We start from the raw sequence: 19,726 nt of genomic DNA on the forward strand, positions 1-19,726 counted from the left end.
GACTGACAGACTGATAGACTGACAGACTGACAGACTGACAGACTGACAGACTGACAGACTGACAGACTGACAGACTGACAGACTGACAGACTGACAGACTGACAGACTGACAGACTGACAGACTGACAGACAGACAGACGGACTTCCGGGACCCACTTTTTTGGCATTGTCTACCATCGTAATGTCATGGAAAAATGTTATCTCAACTTTTTTTTTTGTACGAATGCATAACTTGATATATAGTACCTATATCGCAAGTAAAAATAGAAACTTCAATTACAATTGTTTCAAAAATCACTGATTAACTTGTGAAAAAGAATGAATGAGCGCAATTGAATTAAATTTTAAAGGAAGTACAAACATTTTTGAACATAAAGTTAACTTTTTCTAACAGAAAAATGTTTTATATTTTCACTTAAGATTACTTTTTTTTTTGGAAGACACACGAATTTAAATTATAGCTAAGACCTTATTCAGTTTTTAACAAGTGGTTTATTTATTCATTTATTCAGCTACAAAGAGAGTATTAAAGTTGTTCAAAAATGTTCAAAAATTTATGCCGGAAGTTGCACCATTCAAAAACTTTGCTGATGTCATGTTGTAATATACCCATTTAGTTTCTCAAAACTGTAAACGAGTTTGAAGTCGTCTGCGAATTAGAGAAAAATGCCAATTAGACAAAGAATAAGTAAAAGTGGACCATTATGGCTTCCTTGTGGAACTTAAGATAAAACATCTATTTCCTTAGATACATGCAACATTCTTAAGGATGACAAACTGTGTAAATACGTGCTTGTAGGTATGATTTAATCCAACCAAGAATCCACGAAGGAAATCCGTATTTCTCTTAATTAAATAAGCAGTCTGCAGTGACATATTCTATCAAATGCTAAAATAAAATCAGCATAGAAAAAAAAGTTTGGAGACCATGTTTTACATTTATTTTTACATAGTTAGCAAACTCCAAGAGGTTTGTTGAAGGAGCAATTAATAATTGCCAGTGAAATTAAAGATGCTTGCAGATAATTTTCTAAAATAGTTTGTGTGAAGAGAGTTCTTTACTTTGGGACATTTAATGCCAAGAGGTTCAAATATCAATAAAAGGAAGAAAATTACTCTAAATTCAATATTCTCAAAATTATATCGAATGGTCACTTAATTATATTTATTGTCAGAAAATTATCCGCAAACTTTTTCGCTTAACAAAAATGTAAATTAAATTGTCTTAACCAAAAATGGTTTAAAAAAAAGTTACACATACACCACAGTGACCGTTTAAGTTTAAACCATGAAAATTGATCAAAAATTTGTTGAAATTGACTTAGAAAAGAAAAAAAAATCTTTACAAATATAAAAATGTAGGTATGCGAATTCACATCCAATTGGGAGTTACAAATTAAAAAAAAATATTTATTGCAAATAAAAAAAAATGCGTTTAAACAAAATGTAATGCGACAAAAAAATGCAAATAAAAAAAAATCTGCATACAAAAATTTAATGCAACATGTTTCATTGAATACCTACAAGATCTATGAAATGCACACATTTTGCATTGATTTGTTTTTAATACTGACCATTTATTTTTTTTTAATGCAAAATATTTTAATTTGCAATAACATTTTTTTAATTGCAGTCAAAAATTTCGTTTTTTTTTAATAACGTTTATTTTTAATGCAGAAAATGTTCTGTTTTGTTTTAAGCTTTAAGAATAATATTTTTCATTTAAAATTTTTTCCAAGCTTATGGTTTTGTTAGGGAATACTACCACATTTCTTTCTCGAGTGAAGACCTAAATTAATTTTTTAAAAGGTTACCATTCAATAATTTTTTTTAAATCGATAATATTTATATTTTTTCAGACAAAAATTTTGAAATTTCCCATGCAATTATTTAAATTTCTTCTTTATTTCATGTTAATTTTTTTCCTGATTTGTTCCGAATTTTAAGTCCTGTTGCTCCGACGCCTTATGTCCAAGTCTAGAAAAAGTTAAATTTAAGTTAAGTTCTCTTTGTCGGGAAAAATATAAATTTACAAAGTTTTGCACTGAATCATTTCCAAATTAAATTTAATTCAATTTACAAAATTAATAAAACCGAGTACTTCAATAAGATATGAAAGCACCAGCATTCTCTGAATAATCTGAATCACCCTAAAATTTGAAGACCGCTGAAAAGAGCAAAGAATGTTCTTTTGTCGCTTCAACTATTCACAAAAATAAAATCTTCTCTTCCACCGAAAAATAATAATGGTGAACTCATTAATCTCGTAAAGTTTTATATCATGTGAAATAGTCGCCAAACAGTAAAAACCTAGTAGATGTTAATTCAATTTATATAAATTTTTCAAAATTAATTTCTTTTAAAAACTTTTCAAGAGATTTTATAAATACTATACAAGGTTAAAGTTGATATTCTTCTTTTAGTTAATTAATTTATTTCTTGGCTTTTTGGTCATATTGAATATTCATATGCGAATACTTGAAATAAGTTGTATCATTTTAAAAATCCAAATACAAGGTTTTTACTTTATTTTTTGCCACGAAAATATGCAGTTTATACTGCGATGGTGGTTGTCATCATTTTCCAATTAAAATAGGATTTTATGTGATTTTTCTTTTAAGACTTTATGACTATACAGCTTTTGATAGTTGGATATGGTCTCTCCGTCTCTAGAGTAGATAATGTACTCACTACACACACATATCTATAAATTTCGCAATGTTCGTAAAGTAATTTATTTTTGTTGTTTCTAGACTCTGCGGTATGATAGCCTGACCCAGACGAGAGGAAAAATTCCTCGCATAACTTGAAAGATGACAGTTGATGTCTTTATATCTTTACAGATACAATCATATTATATAAAAATCGTAGCTATGATTTGTTGTAGCAGCAGTATCCTGCTATATATCTCTCAAGGTTTTGAACGCGTTCAAAAATATGTGATGTAGGATCGTGTTTATATTAAGCTTATATTGTTCGGAGGAATTTTCTTTGAAGATTGCTTCGACATGTGAATATGTGTGTTTTTTAAACGTTTGCTTTAAATGACATTTTTAGAATTGCTAAAGAATGTATCTGAATATTTATCAGTCAAATTTTTAAGGTAGGTTTATAATTTATTTTGTGAAGTAGCATTTTTGTAAGGAGGGAAATAATAAACAGGAAAATGTCTTAAAGTTCAAACCTGCTTCATAAAATTTGTGAATGATTTCAAGGAAAATAAACTTCCTTTTTCAAGCTAAAATTTTTCTCATTTTGAGTATGGAGGCAAATATGGACCACCGATCTTTGTTTTGGTACTTAAAACAAAAAAAAAAAGAACTTAATTTATAATTGAAACAAAAATCTAGGTTATTTCTATTGAAAGCAAAACATAAATCCGCTTTTAAAAATTGAAAAAATAAAATTAACAAATAAATGAAGCAGCTCAAACCCTTTAAAAAAAAATTACGGGTAATATGGACCACCTGATTCTAAGGACAAAATTGAGCAAATAAAAGCCGTTTCAGTTAGTACCTACAAAGACGTTGGGTTTTAATGTAGCATAAGAAAAATATTACATCCAAAGCAGCAGTGTTTATTTTTAACAAGATCTCGTATGTTGTTTCTTATAATGTGATTTGTGGACACTTTCATGGACACCACTCGCGCGTTTTGCTTTATTCAATGTCGGCAATATATTTTATTGCCAAGTCGTATTAATTTGTTCAACCTTGAATTTTCTCTAGGAAGGTTATCATTTGCCAAGATAATAATCAACACAACGACAAAAACTAAATCTTCATCATTTTTTTTCCTTCGACACTTAATTTGAATACAATCTTTCAAATCTTTTGCTTCCTTTTAACATTGGTTGATTTCTTTCCTACTATTTTATTATATCAACACACATTGATCACGAGCATATATCAGCTTCAGCATAGCCTTGCAATGTCTCATCATATCTCTGTGAAAAACATATAAGAAACCTTCGACGAAGACGAATATAAAATCAAATGAAGTAATCAGACTTTGAGAAGACAAAACACAAAAAAAAAAACGAACAAAAAACAAAACTCAGACAAAAAAAAAAAACAACAAAAACATTGTTATGTACTTCAACAGAGTCATCAAGTATATCGTGAATGTTTATCCTTAAGCTAAAGCCAAGTCGTAAAGAAAAAAATCAAACAAAAATCTCTGCCATTAACTACATCGTTGCACCCTGTCCCTACTTCACAATCTTTTTTAGAGAGAAACACAAAATCCTTAAAGAATGTTATGCTGTCAGAAAAAGTCAAAGACGAAACAAAACAACAAAAAACCTCCCTCATATTCCAAACACACAACATCATGTGTGAGTATGTTTAAAGTTTGAGGATAGGTTATAGTCGTGTGGAAGGAGAGATGATATGGCTTCTCAGGGACGAATTTATAGAAACTGTTGATAAGAACAAACAGCTCGTTTTTGACTGATTTTATGAAAATAACTCGTAAACTGGGTATTTGAGAATATACATATAGAATAACCTTGAATTCAAGTTCATAATTTCACATGTAAAACTCTATGAAGCTATTCGGACCCCGAATAGCTTTGACAATCAAATTTTTAAGCTTAAAAATAAAAATAATTTTCATTATTTTTTTCACTTTGTTTACTTATTAGCCTGACCACGGGCAATTGTTTTTAGGTGCTAGAATGTAACCATGTTCCCCTAAAATATTAAAATTCTAGTCTAGTCAGGTTGTGATTTTTATAAGTGTCTGTATTCATGGACCAAAATTTTGCGTCTTAGTAAGGGTATGACAGCATCTAACTGATGAGCCCACTGTCATACCTGGGCGAAACGCATATGGAGTTGAGGTCACTTTAACTTTTTATTAATAAAAAGTTATTAACTTTTTAATTGAGAACTAAATAGAATATTCAATTTTGAAAAAAAAAACTTGTACCTTGTAATCCAAATTTAAAAAAAAATTAACTTAAATACAAAAAATTATTTTTTTTTTTTTAATTTTGACTTTGAAATTAAATTTCTCAAAAACTATTTACTCAATCAACTTCAAATAATCATCAAATTCAAGAAGTATATTTTAGCTTTCCAAAAAGGTATAGGACATTATAATCTGCTTTTGTTTTTTGTTTAAATTTTTTTTTTTTCAAATGCCCTCCCACGTGTATACAGGGTGTCCCACAGTCACCGCCCCAAATGAAAACCATGGATTCCTGAGGTCATTTTAAGTCGAAAAACTTAAGAGGTAATTTTCTCGTTTTCGTCCCGTTTTCGAGTTACCACGGTTTTTATAATTTTTGCTCTCTTGTCCTTTAACTGGCCTTATCTTTGCCAAACTACGTTTGATTTGAAAGATTTTTTTGCAACCAATCAAGAATTTATTGCAATTTAAGTTTGTCACAAAACATTTTTTTCTGCGGACAACCGTTTCTCCACAATTTTGCATCAAACACAATTTTCTTCGTTTTTTTAAGTTGTTTTTTACACTTTCATATCATTTAAGTCAAAAAAACACGTTAATGAGTATTGTTTTTTGTGCTTTTTATTAAAGCCCATTTTATTTAAAAAAAAATAAGTTTTATTTAATAAAAAAGGCTACTGAAAGTAATTAAAAAAAAAATAAACAAACTGAGTGAATGAAAAAAAATTAATTTTTAAATAAAAAATTAATTTAAATGAATTAAAAACTTTTTCTGAGCAATTGTGGTTAAGAAAAGAACAAATAGATAAAGCTCAGAAAAAGTTTCAATTCATTTGAATTAATTTTGTATTTAAAAATTATTTTTTTTTTTTAATTCACTCAGTTTGTTTAATTTTTTGATTAGTTTTTTTTAAAAAACGGCTCTAACGATTTTGAAATTTTTTTTCTAAAAATCTATGTTAATATATCAATCAAAATTGCATACTTGTTTTGGAGGGCAATTTGATTTCAGATTTTATTTTATTTTTTTAAAAAAACGAATTTTATTTTTTTTTTTCCAAATTTCTAAATAAAAAAATTTCTATAAAAAAAGTTTGTGCGACAAAGTCGTGCATTTTATTTTATTTTTAATTTTTATTCATTTTAATACTAGAGTAAAAATTTTCATCGAAATCATGTCAGATATAATTTAAAAAAAAAGATTGTTATTTTGCAGACAATCTATAAAAACAAACTTCTTGTTTCAAAAGTTCATAAGTTCTATTTTTCATAGTCTTATTAATTAAAACATTCTACTCATTTAAGTATGAAAGTCTATGTAAATTATGTCTAATTATGGTAATAATTTGAAAGGGAAACGATAAACTAACTGTACAAGTGTCCCAACCGTGAAGATAGAAAGCCAACTGAGAAAAATTATTTTATTAACATTTTTTTTTTATGTTCTCAAGAATTTCTTAATATAAAAAATTCAAAATTATGTAAGTAAACAACTAAGAATGTCTTTAACTTTTGCATTTAACGAATTTGTGATTTTTAAAAAAGTTCCCTGATAAATCCGCCCTTGTATTTCTATAGACCGTATCTATAAAATGCTTTTTAAATTTTTAACAAAATTACTTTCATTTTTGTTTGTTAAGCCATTAAAAACAGTTTGCCTCCCGGAGAAAGTTATGTACGAACAAAAACATTTCATTAAAACCATGACTGGGTTTTCAAGGGTTTTTTATACGTATATAGAGAATAGGTTATAATAAAGAAGGAGTATTTGCCTTGAGTATATGTCACGTCCTGACAGTCCAAACTTTTACTTTCGCTTGACATGTGACATTTAACCACATTTTTGTTTTGTGGCCGAGTATGGTATGGAACTCCATGTGGATGTTATAAAATGCCCAAATCATCACCATTATTTCGTTCGAATCGCTTTGGTCATATCCATCGCCATCACCCACACACAAACCAATGCCCGCCGTCGTTACATTTTTCGTTTCAATTCGTGGTCAATTTATTCAAAGCAAATACACCCCGAACCACACCGCTTTCATGATCATCATCATATGTATATTTCCGAGAAACGAATATAATAGAAATGATAGAGTCCTGGCCGAATATATCCGCAGCTTAGACATCCTTGAGTGAATGCATAATTTCTAGAATAATGGATTTTGCTACTGTATAAAGTTTATGTGGTGTACAACAACATGACCTCTAATACATCTCATGAGGATGATGAAGAAATCCACTTCGGTGCAGGAAGGAAGTGTTTGTTGTTGGGTGTACATAAATTCACGTCTTGATACTTGAACACCATGCGAGTCTCTGTGCTCCCTTTTATATGTGAAAATGCTATGGTGACTTTGGATTAGATAAGTGAAAACCACCACGCGAACTTGACAGTTTTGTCAGGATATTATCCCAAGAACAAAAACGCGCATCCTTGACAATGCAAATTGTTCTAGAAGGCGAGGGGAGGGGTGCGGAAAAACTATGTTGCCAAGATTAGAATATATACTCTTGGCCTTAAAATCACTATCTTTTGCTTATAAGAGTGGAAAAAATATTTAACAAAGCACACAACATAAGGGATATTTGCTATGCAGTGGTTTTGGTCTTGAGTCGGAAATAATATTCCTTAGAGGCCATCAGAGTATAAAGGCAAGGATGGAAAAAATGAAAAAACAAGGGAAGCAAGCTATTTGAATATAATTCTATGTTCATTTGACAGAGAATGATACTCCTTCTTCTGCAACTTCCTTATACTCTACCATGTGCTTAGTTTGCGCGAATAAAAATCGGACCAATTTAATGTCAAGAAATTCTATAATTCATTTGGAATGTGATTCCTGTCACCTGTAGGTCGAATACAGCAAAGAAACATCCACCCATTTCTATCTCCTTCGGGGTTTTTTTTTATGGGAAGTCGTTTTTATTGAATTGTTCTTTTCCCATCCATCAGGATTTTATTGGATATTTATTTTAAGGATGAATAGGATCTAGCTAGTATCTTTGAAGGTAGACAATATTTTTTAGTATCCTGATATCGGAAGGACATTAAATATAAAAATTATGTACGAAAATTTATAGCTATATAGAGACTTGATATTATATCATCGTCATCTTTGGTATATGAATTACAGTTTATATGATGAAGCCTATATAGGACTGGATTTAACGATGATCTGAGATGTCAATAAAAGCTTTTTTTTTGAAGTATCATTCAACCACGCCAAAATATAATCATTAGTTTAGTGATTCTTTTTTTTTTTTTTTGTAACAGTTTTGGAAATAATCGATAGTAAAATATTCTTGGGGAATACTATCAACATTTGAACAAATAAATTTCCTATATTTTTATTTGTGAATGTATTTATATTGAGGAAGTATCGGCGGGAAACAAAATAATTTACAGAAGCTATTAGTTTTATTTACAATCTTATAGCTCATGTGCGTATACACGTTGTTTGCAAGCTCATTATAGATAAACAAATGTATGATAACAATGGAACACATGTTGTGAGGAAAAGTTTTTAGGAATTTATTAAATAATTTAATTTGTATCTTGGTAAATCTGAATGATTTTGGTACTTCCATTAGATGTTTCATAATAAAATCAGTTATACTTATGATTAGTAAGAAATAATTTTATTGAAAAAGCAGTGTTTAAAATAATTTATTTCATTTATTTATTAATTTTGTTAATTTCTACGTCATATTAAAACTAACATGAAGCTTTTAAAGCACATTCACAGACATTTTGACCGTTTTTTTATTTATTCTTTTATTCAAAAACCTAAATACATACTAGCAATAATTTCAGTAATGGTTTGAATATTATTTATCAATTGACTCCAAAACGGCCATTGGCTGAGAAAAATTACAAAACCTAGTTTTGGCATTTCAGAAACTACCAAATTCTATGATTTTTGGGGGTTTTGGATGCTTGATAATGCATGTGTGTTTGCAAAACTTAAAAAAAAATTAAGGAACCAGCACAAATATATTTCTTTCAAGTAAAAAATAAATGTTTTGTCAGATTTAAACCTACTATTATTTTTTTGACCTCTGTCCGGCTAACGGATACTCACATTTTATCTAACCTCCACTCCCGAAATTTGCTCTGAACTGTACTTATTTTTGAAGAATTAAATTTTTGAAAACCGTTCATGTATTGTTTTTAAACTTGAGTTTTAAGGTAAGTAGTTCGTAAAAAGGAGTGAGTCAAAATTCTGACTTCAAAATTCTGGTTTTCTGCTTTTCTCAAAACACTGTTTTTAAAAGTGTTAAAAATCTCTTGCTTTTTAAAATTTTGCAAAACCTTTTTTAATTTTTTGTAGGATTTTGTAAAACTGAATAATGAAAAGCAGAATTTTGAAAAGCAAAATTTGGAAAAACAGAATTTTTAAAGCAGAATTTTGAAAAAAGAATTTTGATCCTTCATAAAACTACAAAAAAAAAAATATTCCAACTACATTTAAAATATATTTTTCCTATAAATAGGTATGCACTTTTTAAAAAGAAAAAAAAAAAATCAAGAATGTCAGAAGCGATTTAAAAGTATTAAGGAGTCTGGGCCTGGAAAAATACACTGTTTTTTAATTAATAAATTCAAAACTATGGACGGTTACATTTTTATTTTTTTTACTAAATACCTTAAAAGGTTTCAAGAATAATATTAAAAATTTTAATTGAAAATATATAAAAATGAGGCAGTGAAATTGGCAGCAGTGGAGTCAATTTAGCATAGCAGTTTTTTTCGACCATTATGGTATGCTGAAATTTTTATTTTCATTTATTACGGAATTTTTTTCAATCAAAAAATTAATAAAAAAAACTTTTACAGCTATCAAAAACTCTACGCTACTTTGTAGAAAATGTATATGTAACTAAGAATATTCAGTAATAATTTGAAAGCGAAAAAAAATTTAGCTTTAAGATAATCGCAAAAAAAAAAGAAAATTAAACACCTGCATATAAGTGTCAAGCTTACTATCAAAAAATGCCTGTAACTTGGACAATTATAAATATTTCGATACTCAAAAGCTCTTTAAATGTTGGTTATCGTTCGTTCGTTTATATTAAAATTTTTTTATTTCATCAGGGTGGCTACACCTTTTAACTCCTGACTTAAGTAATTTCTTGTTCTGGGTGTTCTGACCTCTAATAATGTTAGAATTTTTTAAATAATTGTAACTCTTAAAAAAAAAATGATGAAAAATTATTATTTTCCTGAGTCTCCAACATTAACATTACCATAACATTGTCACAAATAAAATCATTCCCCCTTAGTTATTCGAACTTGGCCGAAAATAGTAGGTTTCTTCCATTCTTGCAATCTAATTTATGAGCACACAGGAATGGTTCCTTCATGAGCCTAAGTTGGCCAAAAAATAATAATTGTTTTTGTCCCGATAGAGATAGAAATTTCACGTGAGAGTATTCGTAGATTCAAAATCAACAACCTCATATTCTTAAAAAAAAATCATGTGTGCAATTCACACGTGGTAGAGTGAAACCTTAAAAAAATCATTTTTTTTTAATTAAACCATTAAAAATCTTACAAAATTTTCCTAAAGAATAAAGCCATACTAAAATTTTTACAATGCGGAAAAAGTATAAAAATAATTTATTGAAAACAATCATTTTCATCAAAAAAAAGCGAAAAAAAACACGTATTTTTATCTTCTCACGCTATTAAATAAATTTTTTACCTAACAACCTATTCAAAATTTTACACCATTTGAAAGCTTATTTTCCAAGCACAAAATATATGTATCGATCAGGTCTATGAGACATCTATAAAAAAAAGCTACAATTTTTTAAACTCGATGAAATTTCATAAAAAAAAGCAAAAAAATAAACATTTATTTTTATGTTCTCATGCTATTAAATCAATTTTTTTGTTTGACAACCTATAAAAAATTGTATACCATGTAAAATCTTATTGTTTCACCTTTCATATGACGTATCAATCTCATTTCAAAGATTCCTACAAGAGAAAATAGAATTTTTTAAAGTCAACCATGTCGAATTTCCAGACTGAGATTACGGTACTTCCTACACTGGTGGCTGGTCATCGGCAACAGATATCCACAGGTGTTTTGAGGTATTTTTCAATTTTTTCAATTTAAGATTGTGTAACTTGTAGAGCACGTACTGTTATGTGTGAGATATCAAATAAAAGGTTATGTTATCAGCATGCGTATTAAAGTTAAATCAAATTTGTATGTGCACTAGATCAAAAGATATAATGTGTGTAGAAGAAGAACATCTTTTTGCCGTTATCTCAGAATTTTTAATATGAAATTAATTGAAATTTTGTAAATTTATAGTTATTTAATTACCTATCTACAGTACAAATTCCATTCATCTAGGTATCTATTAAAACAAAAAAGTTATAACAAGTTGAATGTTCGTGTCGCGTTTTCTTTTCATCTTGTTTCAAATCACTACTATACTAAAGAAGTTTTCACTTCAAAAACTATCACAAAAAAAAAATTCAAAATAAAATAAAATTCGGTTTATTGGGAAAGTGTCATCATTTTACAATTTTGCATCTTGTGAAATATACTTTGACAATTGTTATTTTTTTTTCTTTGGAGTGCAATATTTCGTGATTATAAACAAAAATAATGACCCAATTACCACAATTAATGATTCTCATTTAATTTACTATAGAAGAACATTATAAAAATATCTCAAGTCATCACAAATTAAAAAAAAAAAAATCCACAATTATCTTAAAATATATTTTTCGTTTCTTTCTTCTGCAGTTTGAATAAGGATCAACATTTTATTTCATTTAAAATTGTGGCTATAAAAATAAATACTCTCGATTAAACTCAGAACTCTAACAGCATACCCACTGGAAACAGAACCCCATTAACAATATAAAAATTAAAATAAATATATATTTAATTCCATTGTTCACTTTCACTCTGAAGCTTTAATTAACCAACTAATCATTCTTAAGCACTTTGTCCTTGAAGAAGAAAAAAATCAACACAAAAAAAAAAAATTTCCGCGGTCACTTAAATCCAAGGACCCTTTTTTTCTATACAAAAAATGAAAGGAAAACGAAAAAAAAAATAGAAAAAACCTCAAACCGTTAGAAATCATAAATATCCTCATTTATTTTTAAATCATCCTCATGATTTTATGAAGGAAAAATATTGAAAAGGAGGAGATCGTTTTGTTGTTGGATATACCATAAGTCAAAGTTCATATACCTTTTAGGTCCTGATTCTCTATTTTTCTTTTTTGTTCGAAAAACAACAAAATTATCTTAATTGTTTATTTTGCTTCATCGTTTTTCTTTTTTACTAAACAGTAAGGTTCATCGTTCCATTTCCAATTTTTCTATGAAGATTATATTCTGCAGACTTAAGGCAAACTTCTTACTCTATCCAGGGACGGATTTAGTTGGGTAGAAAGGTGAAGGAATAGACTTCCGGAAAGCCTATTATTTTTTTCAAAAAGTTCTATGGAAAATATGGTCTCTATTGATTTTTAACTATTAACAGTCTCGATCCTGAACTATATAAATATTGAGATTTGAGGGGCCCAAAATTCGGTCACCCCTAAGAAATACTTTAATTACTATCTTGTCTAAGAAGCTTAAAAGGATTTTTCCAAAAGGAAATCGAACTTTTATTTAAAACTGTTAATCAAATGAATTATCCCCCAACCGAACAAAAAACAACCAAGGCCCTTCTATATTCCTGATTCGCATCTTAGAAAATCCACTCCTGAGCATATTTATCCCAATCCTTGCTCTTAAATGCCTTATTTATAAGATTAATCATTACGCGTATTTTATTACCCAACTTTTCTAATCTATCAACTTATCTATATGTGCGGTGGCTGAAGCAAGGATATGTTCCCCTTCAATTTCTTCTCAGTTAGAAACAACAGCAGTACAATAACCTTTGTGCCTCGTCTATTATTGACGTCATTAATATTTAGAAGCTTTGAATGAGAAGAACGTGTATATGGTGGATAGTGGATTGATGCTGCTACTAAATATGTGATACAAAACAGCAGCCAGCAAGGAAGCCTACGACATGACGCTATCATTTTATTTCAATCCTTGCAAGCAAAATTATAAGAAGACTATAAAAAGGACTATAAAGATATGATATTTCATTGGTTCCTATAGCAGTTGTCTTTTTGGTCTTGAATGTCTCTTTCTCATACATATATGAGCACCAAACCATACCTCTTAGAAGATGGTTTTGTTAATTAAGGAAATTTGTCTTATGTGACCCAATAACTATAATGAATCCTTGCTATAGCTTGTTTGGTTGGTTAGGGCTGTATTATGGTTGTGGAAAAAAGAAGAACTCCTGAGAAAATAGATATTCTTAGACTAAAAATAAAAACCTTATGACGAATCTTATTAATTAAATAGAATTAATGTTATGGCTTAAAGATTTGGCTAAGATCCAAGATCAACGGTGGCACATTTTCACCACTCGAGCGTGTTGTATTAGCTTATATTTGAATCCTTAAATAATTTATTTCTAGAGAGAATTTCACAGACGGCGGCTGGGAGCGTTTGGTTGACATAACAAAAATAAAAAAAATAAATATATAAACACGAGTATAATCACGAAGAAAAGTTGTCTCATTTGTCAAATTCACGTAAATTACTTTATATTGTCTTGGTAAATTAATTTCTTAATAATAAGGAGGGTGTATAACTTGGTGGGTTTATGTATATTTCCCAGGAACACTTATCTCATCATAAAATAATAAATTTAATAATACAATTGGGTCGCACGTTCCTGCTGGTAACTGATGCTGATAGTGATTATAGGATTAACATTTAAAGATGAAATCAATTTTGTAACAAATTTAAAATCTTTGATTCAAGAAGGTTGCAATTATGTGATTTTATACGTGAAGAATTCTCACGTACTTACTTAATAGCATGATTGACGTTATCTAATATATATATTAAAGTTTGGTTTTGTGTACGTTCGCTAACCGGCCACACAGACTGACTCATTTTCTTAATTTTTTTTTTGAAATCAAAGAGGCATAAGAGGAGAAGGTTTAAGGCAAACAAAATTCAAGATTTTATAGGGTAAATAGGGGTAACACGACATTGAAAAAAGAGGCTATTTTCTAAACGGTAAGTCGTAAAGAGTTGACTTTTTTTTTAAATGATAGACAAATTTATTCAATAGTTAAAAAAGGTTTTGATAAATTCAAAAAAATTTCAAAACCAAGTTGTGAGGGTTTTTTTGCAGTCATAGACCTTCGACAAAAGACTAATTAGAGGTACGCAAAATTTTGCACAGAAATTTGAGTTACACCATAAGAAAGATATTTAAAAAAAAAATTAGGGGTCTAAAACGGATTTTTTCATAGGCCCTGTATTTTGAAATAAAAATTTTTGAAAAAAAAACCTAATTTTTAGGGACATTTTTGAGTAGTCTTTTATTTTTTTGGAATTTTTAAAAGTTTGCAAAAAATGTATAGGAAATATAGGTTTTAATCATGCGCATGCATATACAAACTTTTGAATTTTTAAAATGATTTTTGACCGAATAGCGGGAAAAACAATTTTTTTTTGTCCCAAGTTTCTTGGCCGTTTTTAACAGTTTTTTATTTTTATCTTTTTTTCTTCAATAGATAAATGAATGAAATTTACAGTGTAGATAGATAATAGGCAAGACTATATTTGTACATAGTTTCAATTAATTTTGTAATGACAAATTTGAAATAACGGTAAAATAAAACTCTATTTTTCAACAAGTTACATCTTTTGATCTGGAGCTTACAAAAATTTGATTTATCTTTATTGAGCATCCTGATAATATTACCTATCATTTGATATATCACACATAACATTCACTACAAGCTTCACAATGGTAAATTAAAAAACTTAAAAAACGTTTTTAACATAGGCCACTTTTTTTTTAATTTTAAAAGTGAATATTTTTAAATTAATTGGACGAACTTTTCAAGTTTTGATTTCCTTTTTGTATTGGGAATTATGACAAATTACAAAGTCGAAAATAGAAATAAATACAAGAAATGGCGGAACGAAGTCCGCCGGGTAAGCTAGTTTCCTTATAATAAGTTATAACATTTCCTGTTTTCAGAAAAATTTTAAATCAAAAAAGAGTCTTATCTTTTTTTAACTTATTTGTTATTTTCTTTTTATTTCTCCATTTAAAGAAAATGGCAAATATCTATAGATTTTATAAAATATAAATATGAACTAAAATTATCTGAGAAATAATAGGTTGAAATTGGCATTAAAATGGCCCAAAGGATATTTTCTTTCCTTGAAAATTCTAGACTTAAATTATACCCGGAAGTTTCTTTTTAAATAACTTGTTTGGGGGAAACATTTTTTCGCAGGAATTGGTTGTTCTTTTATTGATATTGTTTTGTTCGCAAGTAAAGTAGTCCTTCCTTTTATCATCACGAACGTAACAAATTCCGTGAAAGTTAAATATTTCGGGAGAAAAACAAATTCTCCTTTCAAGGGACAGTGGGTTGAGGTACTTTTTATACAATACTAAAAATACAATCAATGAAACAAGGTAAATAATTCTCAGAATTTCACACACAAGGAGAAATATTTGTGATTGACTTTTATTTCTAGGTTTTAAAGCACAGGTATCAAGCAAACTTCATCCATTGTTATTCTTGGTTTGTGTTCCTTTATGGCCTATTAAATGTTTAATGGGGTTTAAAAGAACACATACCTTAATTTGAAAGGTATAGAGTTGCAATCTAAGCATCCAACTTAGAACTATCAGTCTAAATGGCTATCATCGGTTCGCAGTAAGAAACTCAACAATAACACTAATTGACAAAAAAAGGTCGAAAAATATACGTTAGCGGAGACCTATCATGTTTTGTTTTGTAGAGCTTAGTTGCACTGATAACAGAAACGGTGTTTAAAATCTCTCCAACACCCCCAAAATCTGGAGTTAGGGACACAAATCAGTATTTTGGACTTTCACCCATTAAAAAAATCAAGCTTCATCAACTTTTTACATATTCGAATTGAAACCTTAAAAAATTTTGACTGATACCTAATAAAAAAATCAAGCAAGTATGTATATTCCAAAAAAGCGAACAAAATTTAATTTTTTTTCTTTTTTCATTACATATGTACAAATGTACATACATATATCAAATTTTTATATAAAAAGCTTGTAAAAAAATTATACCAATAAAAAAAAACAAAATATTTTTTCAAAAAAATAAATCTATAGGTATTTAAGTCTCTACGTTGCATAAAAAGTATAAAAATTATTTATCGAAAACAATCATTTTTCTTGAAAATAGCGAAAAATCTAACTTTTTTTCTTCCATCACCTTTAAATCCATTTTTTTATATGACAACCTAAAATAAAGTTTATATCATTGGAAAGCTTATTATTTCAGCTTTAATTATTCATCTTGAACATATCTGTACAACGTCTACAAAAAAGTTAAAAATTTTAAAAGTCTACCATGTCGAAATTTCAAACTAATGAAAATCGTGTGTGACTATCAGTTTTATTCCAAAATAATCAAACTACCCACATCTTTAAGCAATGCGGGTCTTTTATGTTTCCTCTCAGAAAAATATATTTGAACATTGATGTTTCGCATAATTGCATTCTATAAAAATCTCAGATTTTAAGTTTTTTTTTCTGCTTTTGGATAAAACTATTTCGACACATCACGTCGTCATTGTTGTGGTGGCCCCGAACAAATTTATTTGATAAATTGCCAAACAAAAATGTTTATAGGATACACGACATCACCACACAAAAAAAAAACACACTAAAAAAAAAAACATTCAAAAAGTATACGACAAACTGCATTTGCAAATCTTGAAATCATGTTGAACACCAAAACCCACCTAAAACTGCATTACGAATAAAGTTTCTTACGTGATTTTTTTTTTTGCTTGTGCGGTTTTTATTTTCTTTCTTCGAAAAATTCCAATATACCGGAGCCGGAAGTGTTATCGTGAAAAGACGTGGCGGATAATAAATTTTCAATATCATCAGATTGCGAAAATATAGTTGAAGAAGAAGGGAAGAAAAAATAAAAATGAAGAAAAAGTGCAAATAAATTGAAGAAAATTTCCATTCAAATGAAAACCAATCAAATATCTCTTCGGAAAAGTGTCCCTGCAACAAGGACGAGTTTTTTTTTATTTTATTTTCAATTGGCACAAAATGGTTTTGCTTGTGGCACTCAGTGAGATGCTATACTAACAGTCACTGCTGTTGTAGCTGCTACTACCATGATAAAGTTATCGCTTTTTTAATTCGGTTTTTTTTTTTTTTGTGTCGACTTTAGTGCAAGGATTGGATTGACAAAAACAAATTTTTAGATCTTTAAAGTACTCTCTGTAATATGATTATCTTTCGAGGGTTAAGTACAATAGTGTGGACTGTGGATATGACAGAAAGAAAAAACTTAATAAACAGGTTTCATGAAAAAAAATTCTGTTCAGTATTCAGTTGTTGGAATGTTTTTGAGTCTTCAGCAAAAAGACTACAATATTTTTATTTTAATTGCCATCTCTATATACACGACAGAATTATTTTAATAAATTTATCTATCAAAAAAAACAATTTTTATCAACCCAGAGATTTATTTCTCTAAAGCTCTCGTCGTTAGCATTTGTTAGTTAAACTCTTAGAGCTAGATTGTTGAAGATCTTATAATCCAGTCAAATAAGGGTTTAGCCTCGGAATGAATGCTAATAGAAAAATCTCATATCTAGAAAAATCTCATGTCCACAAGTCGCAATTACAATAATAGACGATGATATTATATACACATATAATACATGATTTCAAGGTATTTTTTAATGCTGATTCCAAAAAATCTTTAACTTGATTCAAAAAAATACATTTTTTCATAATATCTACTTGAATGGGGACTTAAGATCAATTGGAGACTGAAATGATTTGACTTTTTTAAAATATTGTTATTTAAATCAAAGGCTTATGAATTTTTAATTTCATTTAACAAACATTTTGAAATGAAATTTTTAACTAAACAATGTTTCTGATTTTGATAAAAATATGGAAAAAAAAAATAAATAACAACAAAAATAAATCTAATAGTTCTCTTGTTGAAAACTTCCATTAAAAAGCTATAATTGGCTCAACTTTAAAAGAAAAATACAAAAAGGGTTTATTAAATCACGAAAATATAAAATAAAATAAAATAAAAAAGTAAATCTGTGCACTAGTAAAAAAAATATTTTGAAAACATTTGCACGAAAATAATGCTATGCAGCTGTGAAAAAAAAAATTAGAGAAAATTCATGGAGTCGTTTTCAAAAAATTAATACCGGCTCAAAAAATATAGCTTTCTTTCCATATTTACTTTAACAAAAGAAAAAGTTGGTTTGCCATTTCAAATAATATATTATTCAACACATAAAAACAATATTTTGATAAATTTAATCAACCAGTTTTCAAAGAATTGATTGGGTTGGGGTCAAAATTCTGCCGGGGTCAAAATTCTTTTGTCAAAATTCTGCTTTCAAAATTCTGCTTTTCAAAATTTTGTTTTTCAAAATTCTGTTTTCCAAAATTCTGCAAAAAATTAAAAAAGAGTTTGAAAAATGTTAAAAAGCGCGCGCTTTTTTTTTATTCTGCTTTTCAAAATTCTGCTTTTTAAAGTTCTGCTATCATTATACTTGAACAAAAAATTTCTGCCAATTCTGTTTTTTTTTGTATACCTAGTATATGCGCTGACTAAAGAAAAATACACCTCATTAATGTAATTCAACATTGGTACTTTCCTAATTTTTTTTGTTTAAGTGTCGCAAATATTTTTTAAAATGCATAGACTGACTTTCTTTCAAAAAAAATACAAAATATTCCTTTTCTTATCAAATTTTTTAATATTCAATTTTATTTAATAAATTAAAAAATTTTGAGTTATTTTCGGAAATGTTTAGTATTAATAACCTTTTCTTAATATTTTCAAATTTATTCATTTATAAAACAAAAATTAATATACATTCAAAGAATGACAAATTATGTAGGTAAGTAATCAAATAAGTATATAATTTTTCAAGAAGATGATTTTACAGAATTTTGCAAATGTTAAAAAGCGCGAGCCTTTTGCAGAGTTTTGAAAAACAGAATTATGAAAAGCAGAATTTTGAAAAACAGAATTTTGAAAAAACAGAATTTTAAAAAGCAGAATTTTGAAAGCAGTATTTTGTAAAGCAGAGTTTTGAAAGCAGAATTTTGATAAAAGAATTTTCACCCCGGCAGAATTTTGACCCCAACCCTTTTTTTGTTCAAATATAATGCTGGCAGAATTTTAAAAAGCAGAATTTTGAAGCCAGAATTTTGACCCGATCCCAATTAATTTTTGAAAAAAAAAATTGAAATACGTTTTTTTATATCTCCAAAAATGTGTATTTTTAAAATTTTTCTATCACGTTAATTTTAAAGTTTCTGTGTATCGTTAGAGCCGTTTTTGAAAAAAAAAAAAGTAAAAATGACTCACCTGTTTTCGAAAAATTGAATTTTAAAAATAAATATTTTTACTTTTGTTTTAAGGAAAAAAAGCTCTTTTTGTTTAATTATGATATGCAATTAAAATCGAGCCGTTTTTTTTAAATAAAAAAATGTGCTTTTATTAAACGGACCCTTATCATCGCATAGATGGGGATAGTTTTATGTTTAATACAAAAAAAAAATACAAATACACTACAACTTTTGAAAATCATACCATACATTGTTTCGTTAATATCACATAATGTAAATAACATACATTTTCTACTCATTCAATTTTCTACGAACTTTTTACTATGATA

General features: G+C 28.2%; 1 protein-coding gene across 1 annotated transcript in view; it reads left to right on the top strand.

Moving 5' to 3' along the window:
• The window catches only part of LOC129913307 (neuropeptide SIFamide receptor), a 148,825-nt gene that overhangs the window by 124,680 nt on the left and 4,419 nt on the right, over positions 1–19,726 (top strand). The gene's annotated exons all lie outside the window — the stretch shown is intronic.

The sequence above is a fragment of the Episyrphus balteatus genome, chromosome 3, assembly GCF_945859705.1.
Source record: "Episyrphus balteatus chromosome 3, idEpiBalt1.1, whole genome shotgun sequence".
NCBI classification, from domain to species: domain Eukaryota; kingdom Metazoa; phylum Arthropoda; class Insecta; order Diptera; family Syrphidae; genus Episyrphus; species Episyrphus balteatus.